This window comes from Narcine bancroftii, chromosome 11, assembly GCF_036971445.1.
Source record: "Narcine bancroftii isolate sNarBan1 chromosome 11, sNarBan1.hap1, whole genome shotgun sequence".
Taxonomy (NCBI): domain Eukaryota; kingdom Metazoa; phylum Chordata; class Chondrichthyes; order Torpediniformes; family Narcinidae; genus Narcine; species Narcine bancroftii.
In genome coordinates this window covers 37,545,305-37,564,109 of record NC_091479.1, presented here as the reverse complement: position 1 = coordinate 37,564,109, position 18,805 = coordinate 37,545,305, and the positions used below count along the sequence as shown (strand labels likewise).

Below are 18,805 nucleotides of genomic sequence, written 5' to 3'. Positions count from 1 at the left end.
TCCCCTTACGAAACCCGCTGTCCAGAAATTGATGATCCTTTGAAAAAGATACGAGGATTTTGAATCCAAGCCATTCTAGGTGATGTACATCCACTTACACCAATTACATCATTTATTTTATTCCATATATTAATCAAATGTTTCAACAATTGTGTATCTTTATCACCAACCATTAATTTTGATTCCCAGTTGTACATAAATTCTTCTGCTTTTCCCTTTCCTATTTTATTTGATTCTATTTTAACCCTTTCAAAAAAAGAAGCAAGAAATCTCATTTGAGCTGCTCCATAACAATTTTTAAAATGAGGAAGCTGCAGTCCTCTCAATGCAGAATTTGCAATGGGTTATTTGTAACATGGGATTCAATCTGAAATGGGTTCATGTGACATAAAACCACGATGCAGAATGTTTTCTAAGAATGGAATACAAGAGGAGGATTTGTCTAGTTCTTCAGCAGGATATAGATCACAAGATATAGGAGCAGAAGTAGGCCCGTCAAGTCTGTTCCACCATTCACCCACTCAGCCCCACTGCCCAGCTCTCTCCCCATTACCCTTAATTCCTTGATGTATCAAATACCTGTTAATCTCTGCCTTAAATACAGCCAATGACCTCACGTGGGTTTCATGACCCACTGACAAAATCAATTTTTCCACTTTTGTTTTAAATTGACACCCTTTTATCCTGAAATTATGCTCTCCTGTCCTAGAATCCCCTACCATGGGAAACATCTTTGCCATATGTACTCTGTCCAGGCCTTCTAGCATTTGAAATGCCTCTGAGGACCCCCTTATCCTTCTGTACTCCAACTAGTACAGTCGAAGAGTCGACAATTGTTCCTCATACACTAACCCTTTCATTCCTGATATCATTCCAGTAAATCATCTCTGACCTTCTCCAACAACAGCACATCTTTTCTCAAATATGGCACCCAAAACTCTAATTCTGATTGAATGGAAATGCAATTCTCAAACGACACAAACACAATGGTTACATGATATTATGTCTTGTTGATATTTACCACTCGGGAAGGTTCTTGTTGGTTTTCAGATAGAGGTGTGTTGTTCAGGGAATCATTAATGTTTTTGTGACTCAACGTCCAAGCATCTGAAGTCCGTTATCTCTTCTGAAAAGCTTTATAGCTTTAGCATGGAGCAGAGCTGAGCCACGACTTTGCAGGTATCTAAGGGAGTGTGTGGGCAGGGTTTGTTCTGGACCAACAATTTCACCAAGTGACTCTCCTTGAAATCAAGATTCAAACCATTTTGAGGAATACAACAGGAATTGTTCAACAAGAGCTTGGTGTTCCCTGAGGAGTTTTCTTTCAATAGTGGAAATGATTTTTTTAAAAAAGGCCGTTAATATTCCTGATACAGATCTTTGTACTTAACTTTCAGGTTGCTATCTGTTTTTAACTTGGAGGCCTTTAATGGGGTGACTGTGTGGAATTTTTGCTTTAACCAAGCAGCTCTCTTGCAATTTTCCAGCTGTTGGATGCGATTCAGTTGTTTGCAAGTTTAGTAAGTGGGATTTTGATGTGAAATTTTAACTCACAGCGTCATTTTTGTGTTTGAAAATGCCAATGTGAAAATTTTAACTTCAGTCTTCTTGGTTTGCTTAAGTTTACAGAGGAGACGTTGCGTCAAGCTGAGAAGACAGAGTTGGATGCCCATTTGGCGAATCGGCTGGGCAAAGCAGAAAGCACAAAACGAGGGGCTGAAAAAATAATGAAGCAGACTGAAATGCCGTTGAACCAAACCCAGGTAAAGAATTTAATTTTGTGCAGCGTACTTAAGAGACCAAACAATTTGGGATTTTAGTGGTGACCTATTTAAATGAACAAAATCTGATTAGAATAGAAGTTTATGGAATGTTTGGAAGTTGCCACAAAAAAATGGAGCATATAAATTAGATAAATGAACAATACAATGAGCCTGGTGTCACAGTATCTGCCTCCCTCTACCGTACATCACTGTTGAACCTTCTCCCCAATATGAACCTGATGTCACAGTATAGGTCAGAGTTTATTGTACATCACTGTTAAACCTTCTGACTACAGTGAATCCAGCGTCAGTATATCTGTCCCAGTCTACTGTACATCACCATTAAACATTCTCCGCACTGTGAACTTGTTGTCACAGAATCTGCCACAGTTTATCATACATCTCATTAAACATTCTCCCCACTGTGAACCTGGTGTCACAGTACCTGACACAGTGTATTGTACATTACTGTTAAACCTTCTCACTGCTGTGAAGCCAATGTCACAGTAATGATCTCAGTCGTCCATACATCAGCATTAAACCTCTCTCCACTGTGAATCTGGTGTCACTTTGCCTGCCACCCCAATATGAACCTGATGTCAAAGTATCTGACACTGTTAATCGTACATCAATGTTAAACTTTCTCCCCTCTGTGACCCTGGTGTAATAGAATCTGCCTCAGTGTACAGTCCATAACCATTAAACCTTCTCCCCACTGTGAACCTGGTGTCACGGTGTATATCCCAATTTACAGTATATCACCGTTAAACCTTCTCCCCCCCCTGTGAACCTGGTGTAATAGAATCTGCCTTAGTCTACCGTCCATCACCGTTAAACCTTCTCCCCACTGTGAACCTGGTGTCACGGTATATATCTCAATTTACAGTATATCACCGTTAAACCTTCTCCCCAAAGTGAACCTGGTGTCACAGTATCTGCCTCAGTCTACCGTACATCACCGTTAAACCTTCTCACTACTGTGAACTTGGTGTCACGGGATTGATCTCAGTCTATCGTACATCACTGATAAACCTCTTCCCCACTGTTCACCCGGTGTCACGATATCCATCTCAATTTACCGTACATCACTGTTAAACATTCTCCCCAATGTGAACATGATGTCACAGTATCTGACACAGTTTAAAGTAAATCACTGTTAAACCTTCTTACTACTGTGGAATCCATCTCACATTTTCTGCCTCAGTCTACCGTTCATAAACATTAAACCTTTTCCTCCTGTGAACCTGGTGTTAAAGTATCTGCCTCAGTTTAACGCACATCACCATTAAGCCTTCTTACTGCCCTGAACTCAGCGTCACAGTATTTGCCAACATCAACTGTACTTTACCGTTAAAACATCTCCTCACTCTGAACCTGGTGTCGCAGTATCTCACACAGTTAATTGTACATGACTGTTAAACTGTGTTAATGTTGTGAACCCATTGTCTCAGTATCTCTTATCAGTCTACCATACATTATCGTTAAACCTTTACACATCTGTGAATGGGTGTCACTGTATCTGATACAGTTTATCGGACATTACTTTTCAACTTCCTCACTTCTGTGAACCCAGTGTCACAATAACTGTCTCAGTCTACCCTACCTCATTGTTGAACCTTCTCCAACTGTGAACCTGGTGGCACAGTTCTGCCTCAGTCTCCCGTATATCACCATTAAACCTCCTCCCCACTGTGAACCTGGTGTCACTGTATCTGCCTCAGTCTACCATACATCACCATTAAACATTATCCCCATTGTGCACCTGGTATCACTTTATCTACCTCAACATACCGCACATCACCATTAAACGTTATTCTCATGTGAATCTGGTGTCACAGTATCTGCCTCAGTCTACAGTACATCACCGTTAAACCTGATCCCCACTTTACTCCTGGTGTCAAATTATCTACCTCAACATACCATACATCACTGTTAAACCTTCTCGCTCTGTGAACCTAGTGTCACAGTATCTGACACAGTTCATATTATATCACTGTAAAACCTTCTCACAAATGTGAATCCTACTAAAAAATAATACTCCCCTTCTAAGTCTCACTGTATTCGAATCCCACCTATTTTAAAAATTCCAAAAAAAAGAGAAACATCAATCCCAAAACAAGATACTCAAAAGTAGTAGCCCCCTAAAAATCTGGGTGTGGTAAAGTCCACAAGTAGCAGGTGACTAAAGGACTCAGTGCCACCCACCCCCAGTCAGACTTTCACAAAGTCCTGAAACAAAAACATTCAACCCAGTGATTCCAGTCCCAATGATTGTTCCGGATCGTCAATATCGAGAAGACTTTGCATCCATTCAACTTTTTTCCCATTCTTTCCATATTTTCCAATCTTCCCATTTCCATTCCCATTGACCCTTCCCTTTGGTGACAATGGTGACGATCACCCATTTCCTCGTACATCTGGCAATGAATTAGCAAATATTAAAGCATCATGGTCATTCTCAAAAAACTGAGATTGAAAATTCCCATAAAAATCTTTCAATACTGCTGCATAACGAAAAGCAAATTTATATCCCTTTCGCCACAATACTTCTTAGGCTGAATTAAATTCTCGGTCTCTTCTGATAATTTCTTGACTCAGATCTGCATTAAAAAACCCCTATTATTTTGAACCATCAGTGGAGTCTGATTTTGCCATGTTTTCTGCACCACCAATCGGAGTATCACCTCTCTGTCTTGTTATTTAAAACAGCGAATCAAAACTGCTCATGGTAATTGGCCTGGAAACGCTCTGTTCACTCGATCTAATTCCAGTCCATCTGGAACGAATTACCTGCCCTTCACTTCTGGGATCCATTTCTTCAAAACCTTCACCGGATCCGAACCTTCCATATCTTCCGGAAGACCTACTATCTTAACATTATTTCTACGACATTGGTTTTCTAATGAGTCAAACTTCTTCAATAATTCCTTCTTCTGAATCCCCCAATCTACAAAACGATCTTCCACTATTTCCATTTTTTCTCTATTACGCTCCACTTGACTCTTGCATTCAAGAAAGCCTCCTCAATCTTTTTAAAATGATCTTGCACAGTATCCACTGATCGTGTCCATCTCGTAACATCACTCTTAACTACATTAATATCTTGCTTCATAAAAGTTATTTCTTCACACACAGTGTTCATTTTAGTTTTCATTTCGAAAATCCTTGAGTCATCTGATGAGTCATCTGCATTGACATATTTGCCATATCTTCCATGAGTTGAGCAATCCCTTCCAGAATTGGAAACACAGAATCCAGTCCAGGATCCATCACCTGCCTTTGAGGCTGACCTTCTTTTGCCGCAGTCCCCAGTTCTTCAAATTCTAATGAAGTTGAGCTCTCTTCTTGTTCCAAAGCAGTAGGTCCTCTTCCAGTACGGCTGCAGGTCTGGACACCCAACAACAGCATGCCTACCTCAACAGTGAGCGACCTCGTCAGTTCACCGTCGCTCAGGCTCCCCCACAGCCCACACCTTCTCCAAAGGTTTGTGGACCCTTGACGCACTGCACATGCCCGGTAGGGCCACCGACTGCGCAGGTGCGTCATCTGATGCTACACTGTACCTCTCCTGACCACCAGGCAATGCTGCAGGCTCACGTGCCTGTCCTCGTTCAGCTGGCTCGCCCTCACGCCTGTGTTCACGAGTGCACGAGTCGAAACCGCTGAACTCATCGCTAAGCTAGCGCCGACGAAATACTTAGCCGGGCAGGAGTCCTCTGAGGCTTGGGGACTCCAGTCGACAACTCTGTTACTTCAACTTGAACTTGGCCTCAGTTCTTCAACACTTTTGTAAGGTAATTTCTTCTGTAACTGAGTTTTCGATTTTTTCACATTTGCAGCCATTTTGATCCTCCACTATTCCAAAGACTATAAACAGTATTTTTAATCACTTTTACAACTTTTAAAATTGAGCATTTAATAGTCTAACTGCGGAAGGGTGGAACCACACGTCTACCCTCTGCGCCATCTTGTCACAGTATCTGACACAGTTTATAGTAAATCACTGTTAAACCTTCACATTACTGTGAATGCTGTCTCTCAGTTTCTGTCTCAGTCTACCGTTAATCAACGTTAAACCTTCTCACCCTGTTAAATTGGTGTTAAAGTATCAGCCTAAGTTTACCACACATCACCATTAAACCTTCTCCCCATTGTGAAACCGGTTTTACTGTATCTGCCACAGTTTATCGTACATCACTATTATACCTTCTCACTACTGTGAACTTGGTGATATAGAACCTGGCAGTCTACCGTACATCACCAGTAAACCTTCTCGTCAATGTGAGCCTGGTGTTACTGTATCTGCCACAGTTTAGTGTAGATCATCATTAAAAATTCTCCCCAATATGAAGCTGGTGTCCCTTTATTCGCCAAAGGTTATCGTACAGCTCTGTCAAACATTTTCCCCACTATGAACCCGGTGTCACAGTAACTGTCTCAGTTTCCCATAAAGCTTTTTTTCCCACTCTGAGCCCAGTATCAACGTATCTACATAGTCTCCTGTACATCACCATTAACCTCCTCCCCACTGTGAACCAAGTATCAGTATCTGCCAGTTTATTGTACATCATTTTTAAACCTTCTCACCACTGTAAACCTGGAGTCACAGAATCTGCCTTATTCTACCATACATATCTGTTAAACCTTCTCAGTACTGTGAACACAGTGTCACAGTATCTGCCAAAGTCGTCGACTGTACATCACCGTTAAACATTCTCCCCAAGTTGACCCATTCATCACTGTTTTTTCCACCATTTATCGTACATCACAGTTCAACCTCCCCACTGTAAACTTGGAGTCACAGTATATTCCACAGTTTATTGCACATCACTGATATTCTTTCTCCTCGTTGTGAATGTGGTGTCACCATATCTGCATCAGTCTTCCGTACATCACCATAAACTTTGCACCAATGTGAACCTGGTGTCACTTTATCTGCCACAGTTAATATTACATCACCGTAAAAACTTCTTCCAACTGTGAACCTGGTATCACAGTATCTACCACAGCTTATCATGCATTACTGTTAAACCTTCTCACTACTGAAAACTTGGTGTCACAGTATCTGCCAAAGTCTACTGTATATCACCGTTAAATATTCTCCCAACTGTGAACCTGGTGTCACAGTGTCTGATACAGTTTATCGTACATTACTGTTAAACCCACCAGATAAGCTCCAGATAGCGAAAGAGAAGTTCTCACATCTGCAGGAACTTGGGATCATTCGTCCCTCCGACAGTCCTTGGGACTCGCCGCTTCACCTGGTCCCAAAAGCCTCCGATGGCTGGCGCCCCTGCGGAGATTATCGACGGTTTAATGACACGACAGTACCTGACCGTTACCCCATCCCTCACATTCAGGACTTTATGGCCAATCTGCATGGTGTGAGAGTATTCTCCAAGGTCGATCTGGTGTGCGTGTACCATCAAATCCCATTGCACCCAGATGACATCCCCAAAACGTCCATCATCTCCCCCTTCGGCATGTTCGAATTTTTATGCATGCCTTTCAGGCTCAAGAACACCGCCCAGACATAATGCACCTCATGGATATGGTGCGCAGGGATTTGAATTTCGTGTTCATTTATCTGGATGACATTCTTGTCGCTAGCAGAGACTGGGCACAACACAAGTCTCACCTGCACACCCTCTTCTCCCGACTGGCCGAATTCAACCTAATGATCAGCCCGGCCAAATACCAGTTTTGTGCAGAAGAAAATTTGGATGGGATGAAACTAATCCAGAATCCATTGCACAAGATTGGAAAAATTAGATTGAGCGTCTTCAAATACTTGGACGTTTTGACGTCAACAGACTTTGGAGTGGCCACATTTGCTCAGTTACACCATTTTTCTGATGTAAGTGAAGGTGGTTTTGATCCTGTCAGTTACTGAGTCCTGTGAAATAACCCAAGTGCGAGTAGATGGTGGATTTGTAATGGGAAAAGCCAGAGTGGCTCCATTAAAGTCAGTCACCAGACCTTGAATGGATTTGACTGCTGCTATTATGGCGAGCAAAATGGACGCTATGTTAAGAAGAGAATTACAGATGGAGTTAGCAGATCCTGTGTTTTGGACTGATAGAACATCAGTGCTTAAATATATTAATAATGAAATAATGAGGTTTCATCTCTTTGTGACTAACAGAGAGAATGAAAACCTGGACAACAACAAATGGCAGATTTACCACATGACAGAGTTTCACCTGATGAATTCCCATTTACATCCGTGGAAGTTGATTATTTTGGTCCTTTGCAAGTAAAGTGCGGACGAAGTGTTGAAAAACGATATGGAGTTATTTTCACTTGTTTGACTATGAGAGCAATTCATATTGAAGTAGCGTCATTGTTTGATACAGACTTTTTTATTAATGTTCTTTGGCGTTTTATTCCTAGACCTGGTCAAGTAAAAGAATTATGTTCTGATAATGGATCTAACTTTAAAGGAGCTGAACGAGAATTATGAAAAGTTATTCAAAATTGGAATCAACATCAAATTCCTGATGCGTTACTTCAGAAAGAAGTTAATTGGATATTTAATCCACCCATAGTTATGGGTGTGGTACGGGTAAGGGTTAGTTGGTTGTGGAGAACGTTTACAAAGGTCTGTACTGGGCAGTACTGGGCAGCAATGCTTAATGTTGTAATGGATGCGGAAGCTCTGGGAAGGGGTAAGGGAGGGACTGGCCAGGAAGTCTGCAGATTCTGGGTCTGAGGGCAATGCACAAACATGCTGGGGAAACTCATGGATAGTTTTGTGTGGAGCAGGTCCTGCATCACGAGTCAAATTGAGTATTTCGAGGAGGTGTCAAAGGAAATAGATGAAGGTCAAGGTCTGTATGTGCTGCACGTGGATTTTAGTAAGGTGCTTGACGAGGTCGTCACGGTGGCCTCATTCAGAATGTCGGGAGGCATGGGATCCATGGAGCCTTGGCTGTGTGGATTCAGAATTGGCTTGTCTGCAGTAAACAGAGGGTAGTAGTAGATGGAACAATGACTAGTGGCTCTCCAAATGGATCTGCTCTGGGACCCCTGCTCTTTGTGATTTTTATGAATGATGATGGGAGTGGAAGGGTGGGTATGTCAGGGGATGACACAGAGGTAGAGATGTTGTAGACAGTGTAGAAGGTTGTCATAGGTCATCCAGTTTGCAGAGAAGTGACAGATGGAGTTGAATCCTGTAAATACAGATGTACTTAAACAAGCAACTGGTACAGGTTAATTTCCAGAGTCATTTTCAAGGGCATGAATAAAAGTTATTCCAAAGTAGGTTGGAGACCCATTAAAATTAGCTTCATATAGACCAATATCTTTATTGAATGCGGATTACAAGAACGTGAGGGCAGAGCACTTGGTTAATGGCAGGATTATGAACAGTGTGCAGGACTGAGATATATTTAGATCCTGCGCCATAAATCGCTCAAAGTTGCTGTGCAAATTGAGAGGGAGTTTAAGATGGTGTATTGTGTGCTGGCCTTCAGGAGTCAGGGGATTGAGTTCAAGAACTGAGAGGTAATGCTGCAGATGTACAAAATTCTCGTCAGACCACACTTGGAATATTGTGTGCATTCCTGGGGCAAAAATACCAGTGGACATCTAAATAAGGTGAGATGAGGGAACTTTAGACAAAATGTGAGGGGGATATTTTATTCACACAGAATGTAGTGGGTGGCTGGAATACATTGGCAGGGGTGGTACTGGAGGCTCATCCAAAAAAGACACAAAAAAGATTTTAATATAGGGACAGGAATAAAAGAAAAACAGAAGGTACTGGTGAGAGGGAGGGAAGAGTAATATTGTTGTGGGGTAGGTTCAGATGGGTCAGCTGAAGGGACTCGACTGATCCATCCACGATTTGTCCAACATCTTGCTGCCATGTCATGGTGAACCAGGGTGTTGCCTGATGGAGACACGTGGCTCTGAGCTCTGCAGAGATAGATCGTGCTTTTCTCCAAAACACACTTCCTCAGGTAAAGCAGAGGAATGGGAAAGATCCTAGTGTGCAGGGGTAGGGAGGGGGGTGATGGGGGAAGAGTTGGGGCCCTCCAAAGTCATCGTGATCAGGCCTCGGAGACGGCATCTCTATCACTCATATTTCTCTTCCCAGGAGAAGGAGCGATCTCAGAGACAAGACACGAGTCCAGAAGAACATTGCATCCCAGCTGAACAGAGAACGGACAACATCATGGTGGCCTGAACCCCTCCCCTTCTCCCTCTGGCCCTGCCAACTCCATTCCCCACCTCTTCCATATCCCTTCACCCACTTCCCCTCCCATTTCTCCCCTACCTCTCCTCCATTCCAATCCCCTCCCACTCACCTTCCCCTTCACCTACCCTCACACCTATGCCCGAAACTTAGCCCTCCTCCCTTCACCTCCCCTTCCCCTCTCCTTTCCCCCTCCCCTTCGCCTCCTACCCTTCCCCTCCTCCCCTTCCCCTCCCCTTCCCTTCCTACCCCTAACAGGGGAAGGAGGGATAGGGGAAGGGGGTAGGAGAAAGGGGGGTAGTGAGAGGGTAGGGGTAGGTAATGGGGTAGTGGTAGGCGGTGCGGGTATGGGGTAGGGTTAGGGGAAGGGGGTAGGTGTAGAGGATAGGGGTAGGGTTTAGCTTAGGGGTGGGGAAGGTGGGTAGATTTAAGATAAGGGTCAGGGACGGGTAGAGGTAAAGTTAGGTTTAGGGTTAGGAGATGTGGGATCGGGTTAGGTCGAGGTTTAGGGTTAGGTTTAGAGTTCGGGGAAGTGGGCTTGTGATAAGTTTAGGGGAAGGGGTAGGAGTAGGAGGTAGAGGTGAGGTGTGAGTTGGGGTTAGGGGAAGGTGGGTAAGATTAGGTTGGGTTTAGGGGACAGCATAGGGATAGGGTTAGAGGACAGGGTGGAAATAAGAGTTAGGGTTGGGGATGTGGTGTAGTGTTTAAGGGTATCGGTAGTGTTAACGTTAAGGTTAGAGTTTGTTAGGGGTTAGGGTTAAGTTGGGGAGGGGAGCGTGGGCGGCGAGCGGGGCACAGGAAATGGAGAGGTGATGAGGGAGGGGAATGGGCAGGGAAATGAAGAGGTGTATGGTGTAGAGGAAATGGGAAGTGAATGTAGGAAGGCACCCCTTACCCCACATTATCCCTGCCTCCTCTCCTCCTTCCAGAGGAAGCGGGACCTCATTCCGGCCAGAACCTCCCTGTAGTTTCAGAGCCTCTGTTTCAGGAAATGCCTTCGACGCTTGCCGCTGGACAGACATCTTGTCCCTTGATTCATTCTATACCGTTGATATTAAATTTAAAAATGGTTTGGTCTTTTAAAGCTTGAACTCAAAAGGCTGGTCCAGATAGACAACACAGAAACAGGCCCTTCGGCCCCACTCTCCTGCTGGCTGTGCTGTTGTAATCAGTCCATATTCCTCTCCACCTTTTCATTCTTAGCTCCCATCAAGCTCATGTTGCCTTGTCAATCTCATGGCCTGTGGGAAGAAGCTATTTCCCTCCCTGGCTTCTCTACTTTTATTCCTCCATATCTCCTTCCTGATGGCAGGGGGACAAAGATGCTCTTTGCTGGATATCTGGGAGTCTATTTACAGAGCCCATCCCTGCAAAAAATTCAGGGGTCCCTTGCCTTGAGGTTCCACCCATGTTGCCTCTCCCTCAGCACTCTCTCGTCAGAACACAATTGCACCCTCCTTCCCCTCCTCTCCCAGGTCTCAATATCCCCCTGACAATTCCAGTCAGCTGCAATGTCTACACCCTGCCCCACCTGCTATCGAATGCCCTGCATCCTCCTTCCCCATTGGTTTCCTCCTGTTATCAGGCATCAGGATGGACCCCACCCTGTTGAAACTACCCGTATTCTCACTGATCTCTCTGCGCCTCTGCCCTCCATCCAGGGGTCTTGGTTGTCTTGTGGTGATGGTGGAGAACAAAGTACCAACTCAAGGAGATGGGGAGCTGTAAGGAGACCCCCAGTTCCAGGAGACAGGGAGAACCACAGAGATGCCCAACTCTGTCAAACTGGTAGAACCCGGTCATCAGGTGCAAGGAGCTCTTGGTACTGCTGCACGTGAGGCAGGTGTGGCCCAGCCCCACACCTCCACCCTGTCAATTCCCAAAACACATTTCCTATTCATGTGGGGGTCCAAAATGGATAGAGTCTGGAGGACCATGTACATCGTCAATCAATGGGGGAATAACCCTAACCAGCATGGCTATTGTGTATTGCTGTGCTTGGAAACAAAGTGCAAGGGCACCAAAACCTTCTATGTGCTGAGGTTCTACCTGGCTCAGGTGTTGTGAAAGATTGGTCTGGCCCTGATGCCACACAATGTCCTAGTCAGCAGGACTTTGCCCCATCACCTTCATGGGAATGGTTGCATAGACAAACACTATTGATCACAGGGCCATCAGGCAGTGATCAGCATGGAATTCCTGCTGACACAGAGACTAGGACTTGATGAGATACTGCGGGGTGGTCCCCTGAGCGGAGCATCCAGAGACAGACATGCAGAACTGCTGGAAGACCAGAATCTCAGTGAAAGATGCCCTTTGGTCTGCCTGAAACCCAGATAAGAGAAGCAAACACTAGAAGCCCAAAGCAAAGGGAGGAAGGTTTAGGGGCAATATCAGGGGTACTTGTTTTTACACAGATTTGTGGGTGCCAGGAATGACTTGCCAGGAGTGGTGATGAAGGCTGAAATATTAGGGCATTTAAGGGCTTCTTGGACACATGAATGAAGGAAACATAGAAGATAGGATCTGGAGTAGGTCATTCGACACTTCGAGCCTGCTCCGCCATTCAACGAGATCATGGCTGATCTTAAATTTCAGTACCCCATCCCCACCTTCTCTCCGTAACCTTTAATACCCTTATACTGAAGAAATATATCAAATTCCCTCTTAAACATATTTAATGAACCTGCCTCTACTGCCCTCTGTGGCAATGAATTCTACAGCTTCACCACTCTCTGGGTAAAGAAATTCCTCCTCATCTCCATCCTAAATGGTTTGCCTATTATCGACAAACCATGGCCCCGGGTTCTGGATTTTCCCATCCTTGGAAACATCCCATCTGCATCCATTCTGTCCAGTACTGCCAGAATTTTACATGTCTCTATGAGATCCCCTCTCAATCTTCTAAACTCCAGCAAGTACAATCCCAATTTGCGCAATCTTTCCTCATAAGTCATTCCTGCCATTCCAGGTATCAGCCTGGTGAATTGTCTCTGCACCCCCTCCATTGCAAGAATGGAGGGTTATGAAGGAGGAAGGGTCTAGTTTTTATTTTGCTTGGAATTGATAGGTCAGCGCAACATCGAGGTCCGAAGGGCATAACTGTTCGACGTTAACCTGCTGGTCTTTTAGCACATGGAGATGTGGGTGAGGGAATGCTGCCCACCGGCCTATTCCAGGTTGCTGAGAGATGCACTGAGGCTTGGCGCAGCCAACACGAGGGCGCTGTGGGGAAGGACTCTCATCCCCCGTGACTTGAGGGGCGGAGACTAAGGGGAACCCCTTCAACCACAGAGTGCAGGGAGTAACCACAAGGTGTCAAAGTGTTGGAATGATGTTAAACAGAGAACATGAGCAGTGAAGGGAATATAGGCATGCAACACGAGGATGAGAAAAGACATGGAACAGTTGTCCTCTTGGTCAATAATTTTAGAATAAAGTTAATTTTGGGGTGAAAAAGAGAAAAGCCCGAACTCAGTCACCTTTGTTTCATGAGATACATTCTCCAATCCACGAAAGCTCCTCTGTACCCGTTCAAATTTAACCCGAGGAAACTGTATTCATGGTGGAAACCTCTGCAAACACACAACGGGACCTACGCACAGAGAGACAAATGATACACGTGCAGTCCCTCCCAAAAAAGAAATAAATTCTCTTGAATCAATAGCAGAGTCATGGAGTCTTTGACTGAGCCGGTCATCCATCATTCTCCATTCTCACTGCTCGCAGGAAGAATCTGTTTCTGGGCCTGGTGCTACTGGCTCCGATATTCCTCGACCTCTTTCCTGATGAGAAGAGCTGCCAAATGCTGTGGGCAGGTGGAAGGGATCCTCAACGACATTGACAATGAACCCGGTTTATCCCATTGATATTTGGGGTGGGTGGGTTGGGGGGAAAGATTCCCCATGATCCTATCTGCCACTCGTGGTACTGCCAATCATTTAAAAAAAATATTTATAAACTTAAAACCACAACAAATTCACACAATTAATAATAATGCTCATCCAATGTGTGGCATCTATAAAAGAAAGAATAAAGAAACCACCCCCCACCCCCATCCACAATATGCTACCCCCTCCCACTTCTCTCTTCAACAGAAGTGTCTGCTACAGTGGTGACCTCAGCAGGACCCAGCCCTTCAGTTGGACGTGAAGATCACGGTCCAGGTGGCTCTTCAGATGGTTTGGTTGAAGCTGTCAATGTTCTGGATGTCGCAGCCACACGTGGGGTTCAAACAGGCCAAGGACCAGTTCCACCTCCAAGAGATCACCGCTGATGACATCCATTACTCGTCCATGATGTTCTTGCTCTTCAGGACATGGCAGCAAGGCTCATCGACTTCTGACATCAGCCTCCCGAGCAAGGCAAATAGGATGCCCTCAAGGAGCTCTTCACCCGCACCTTCAGGACACGCCTTCATCCTCCACCTCATTCAGTTCCTGCTCTCACTGTCGCATGGCCCAGACAGTCATCCCAACATGAGTCCCTTCAAGCTATTTCTTTTCAGCTCTCACCAAATGCCCTGGACCCACTTTTCAGGAACTCTTCCCTCTTCCTCCCTATGTCATTGGTATCTCCATGTGCCACAACCTCTGTCCCATTTTAGGATGTCTTGGACACCAGCAGCAACACCCCAGACACTGGCACCAGGGAGGCACCACCTGGAAAAGGTCCAGGGTCCTAGTCCAACAGTCTTTTTCCTGAGCATCCAGGCAGCAGAAGAATATCAATGGTTGCTCAAAGCAAAATCCTCATTGCGGTGCCCACCAACAAGTTGAGGCACAAAGTTTTGTGTGTGTTTTGGGTTACTGGTGCCAACATATTCCCCATCTCACCCTGTCGCTCCATCTACTGTACAATGTTGCCCAGAAAAAAAAAACTCTCCGCTTCATTGATGACCTGAACAACAAATGGCTTCTTAAATGGTAAAACACGCTGTTGAACACCACTGCCACTGACCACAAGCACCCCCCAACCCCTCAAAACTGGAAGACCCTTTGAATGACTTGTCTCTGCAATGAAGACAATGGTCTAGTGGAGCCTTGAGCAAAAGAGGCAAGGTCGCCGAGTCCCACACAGCTTCTGGTTCAATTCCCTCCTGGAAGCTGCCTCCCGCGACTCCCCATCTGAGTGTCAGATGGTCGCCTGCTTACCACAGAGAACCAGATGGCAGCAGAGAAAGACACACTCCAGCCACACCTCCCAACATGTGATGGGTTCAATCTGCGGATGCCACTCACAGCGGACCGAAGAAGTGGTACATGGCAGACCGCACAGAGGCCGGGCCCGAAGGGCTGAGCCACTTGCAAGAACAGATCATGTCCTGTCCGAAAGTGACAGCCTCCCACTTGAATGACCCCGAGAAGAGCTTGGCACCATGGCCTGGGGCAAACCGTTCAACACCCTCGATGCAGGACAGCAGGAAAAAGCTTGGTTTACTGACGGCTCCGGCTGGTGGAGGTGCGAAAAACAACGGTGTAAAGTGGGAGCGCTCCAGCCCACCACAGATAAAGTACTGACACAAGAGGGTGAGGAGGAGGGGAGAGCCAACTGTCCAAGCTGGCAGCTGTGGCACTGATCTGAAAAGGGACAACCAGGCGGGCCCAGGAGCCTCTTTTCCGATCAGTGCAACAGGTTTTCTGGACTGTGCCAAACAGCACGTCAGTGTGGATGGGTCGGCGTCAGGAGACAGGGAGGCAGATCCATGGCTGCCTGCTCTGAGGACAACAGCACTGGCAGATCTTCTGAGAGGTGGAACAACAAAAGAATAGTCAGGGTCCACCACGTGGATGGACACACCTCCAGGAAAACCGCTGAAGCTGACGCAATGCCACTGTGGACTGAGCTGCTCAAATATGCTCTGCCACTATTTTCCCCAAGCAGAGAGACCCTGGAGCCTTGGCAGCATTGGTGCATCATAAATGTGGGCATATGGGGGCACTATGATGGACAGAGGATCTGGGGGTCTCATGATGTTGCAAGAACTGTGATGGCCAAATGCCCTATTTGTCAGCAATTAAAACCAAGGGCCACATTCGCTGGGGTTCGGGAGCTGGCCAAGTCTGATAAATTGACCATATCAGGCCTCTCCCCTGCCAAAATAAAAAGTGATATGTTCTCACGATGGTCAGCACATACTTGGATATCTTGCCAGCGGCCCGACCAAGCACCATTTAAGCGTGCTCCATATGTGGAATACCCTATCGGATAACGTCCGACCAGCAATGCCAAGTATTTGGGGCCACCTGCATATCCCCTACCACCCACAGGCATCCAAGATCAATGACTGAATGAATGACCTGTTCAAGGTATCGTATGTGACAAGTTGTTTGTCAAGTCTTCTATCCATGAGTGGTTGAAGTGTATCGATTAATCCGGCGAGTTTGTGTCTGTGTGTGTCTTTTACTCCTCGTGCGACTTCACTACATGTGTCAATAAAAGACAACTGTGTACAAATTCGCCACCCTTGGGAACCCTCGAATCAGTTTCACACACATAATAATTGGTGCAGTGAGCAGGGTCCTTCGAGTTCCGACTGAACTCAGCTGCAGTGGAGATGTTTTGGAATCGGGACAGGAAATCTAGTGCAGGCAGGGAGAACAAGATCTGCGGGTGGACTGACGAGAGTGCAGGGTTGGGGAGCTTGGCAAGCATGCTGGCGGACCACGGCAAACTGGTAGACTGGTCCAAGCTCCTGGATCCACATCTTGAGAAAATAGGTCACCACGTGTTGTCCCACTTCAAGAAGTCGGGGTTCCCAAAATCTAAGGGGAATCAGAGGGTGCCTTTTGGCTGCCAGTGTTTCTCCTGAGAAACCAATGTGAGATCATAGAAAGGAAAGATTTGGAGAGGGCCCAGGAAAATAAGGAGATAAAGGTGGCCCAGCAGCGCTGCTTTGCACTGCAGGAGGCAGTACAGTCTCCCCCAACCTGAGCCACTGATGTCGAGATGAGAGGGTCAGAGGTAGCCAACAGGCATGCCGATCAAGGTCTGACTCCCCCTCACACCCCCAGTGAGTGAGTTTGTACTGGCCATGGAGCGATTAGCTGAGGCCATTTGCCAGGATTCAGGCATTAAAGGTTTCAGAACAGGCCAGGAAGAGCATGAAATCAATTTATTTGCAGAAGTTGTTCTGATATATCTGACAGACCCGACACACTCATTGCCCAAGTTGTGCTCCGCGCTGGAGGACTATGGGGAGATCTTTGGGTATAAGTTCTTTTGGGATATGTGCAAAATCATGTCACTTAGGAAGGGGGATTAGAGCCAATGTCAAGAAAATAGTCGACAAATGTGGAGGCAAAATGGAATCAAATATCTAGGAGTTAGAATAGGTAACAACGAGTAATTTAGACCAGCTGAATTATTCTCCCCTTGCTTGGGGAAATTGAGGAGGATTTAAATGGTTGGATGTCCCTGCCCATTACACTAGTGGTGTTACAGAGAGGGGAGGTGTCACAGAGGGGGGAGATGATGACACAGAGGGGGTGATGATGTCACTGCATGGGGCAGCCATAGCTGAGACGTGCCATGGCACAGCAACACGAGAAAGATGCCTCTCCTGGAAGGCGATTCTGGCCCACGTGTCGGAGTAGGACGCTGTCTCATCCCAGGGACCCTCTGATCAACAGGGTTGTGTTTGGAAGCACCCTGCGCCCATGGGTGAGATAAAGAGCCTGTTACAAGCTTCCCTACTGGGACAGAACCTCCTCTCGTACCATCCTTCACCCAGTGTGGGCGGAGAGAATGGAGGCTGCATTTAATTTCCCCATCTCCCCATCCTGAGTGCAGGGCACTTTATGAGGCAGCTGGAGGGGACTGGGGAGGGGAGAACAATGGCATGTGAGGGGATACAGGGATGGGGTCTGTAGGAGTGGAGGGGAGAACAAAGGAACGGGGTAGCACCACAGGCTAATGTCAAGGGAGATTGGTTCAGAGGTAGGGGACATAGGGTTGAGCTGGGGGGGATGGGGTGTGAGGGGACGGAAGGCACTGGGGAAACCATGGGGGTGGTGTTGGGTGGGGGATGAGAGCGTGGTAGAGGAATCGGGGCAGGGGAGAGTGTGAGGTGTCTGAGGGAGAAGAGACGTTGCGAGGGGGATGGAAGGTAGACCTTTCAACAGAAATGGGACAGAGCTCCCCCTCCACCTGGAATGGGATCTGTCCACTGAGAGACAGGACCGCTCCTCCACCCGCCCCCCCCCCCCCCCCGGTTACAAGATGCCTTCCACCCTTGCATACACCCCCATACCTCCCCAACCGGGATAGGATTCTTTCCCCCAGTGGACCTGGATCAAGGTGCTAGAAAGTGTTTCTGCTGCGGCGGACCCAACAGAGTTGAGCGGTGAAGAGTGGGGCTCTCTCCGCACGACCTGCTCCCTCAGGCGACGAGGTCTCGCTTGCATCATGGATGATCACAGTGTTGCTGAGCTACTGGGAATGTGGAGGGCTTCTGCTAAACCCGTGGTAGGGTTCAGAGTGGTTCATCTCCCCGGGACGTGCTGAAGGTCAAGATGACCCGATCCTCCCATGGAGGGAGGGTTGTAGACAAAGTGAACGGCTGCGGAACTGGCCTCAGTCTGAGGAGAGTGATCATAGAAGGACCTGGGGTGGCAATATTTCTACTGAGAGAAGCTGGAACGAACCACCAGAGGATCAATTCTGACATTTAGGTGACCCTTAGAAGGGAGTTAGAGGGAGGGGTAGAGACTAACTTGGACAGCAAGGCTGGGTTCGGATAAATGACCTGTTGTGTACCCTCTGGGTGTGTAAATGCTGCTGCTTCTGCCCCAGAGGACATGGCAATAAGGTCACAACAGAGGTGGCCACACCGGGTCAT

The 18,805-nt window shown here is 46.5% G+C and overlaps 1 long non-coding RNA gene across 1 annotated transcript; it reads left to right on the top strand.

Moving 5' to 3' along the window:
* Positions 1 to 1,351: 1,351 nt before the first annotated feature.
* LOC138745255 (uncharacterized) lies at positions 1,352 to 10,307 on the top strand. The gene is made up of 3 exons (XR_011346105.1): positions 1,352 to 1,520; positions 1,623 to 1,763; positions 9,868 to 10,307. It is a non-coding gene; the product is annotated as an uncharacterized lncRNA (long non-coding RNA).
* Positions 10,308 to 18,805: the final 8,498 nt, after the last annotated feature.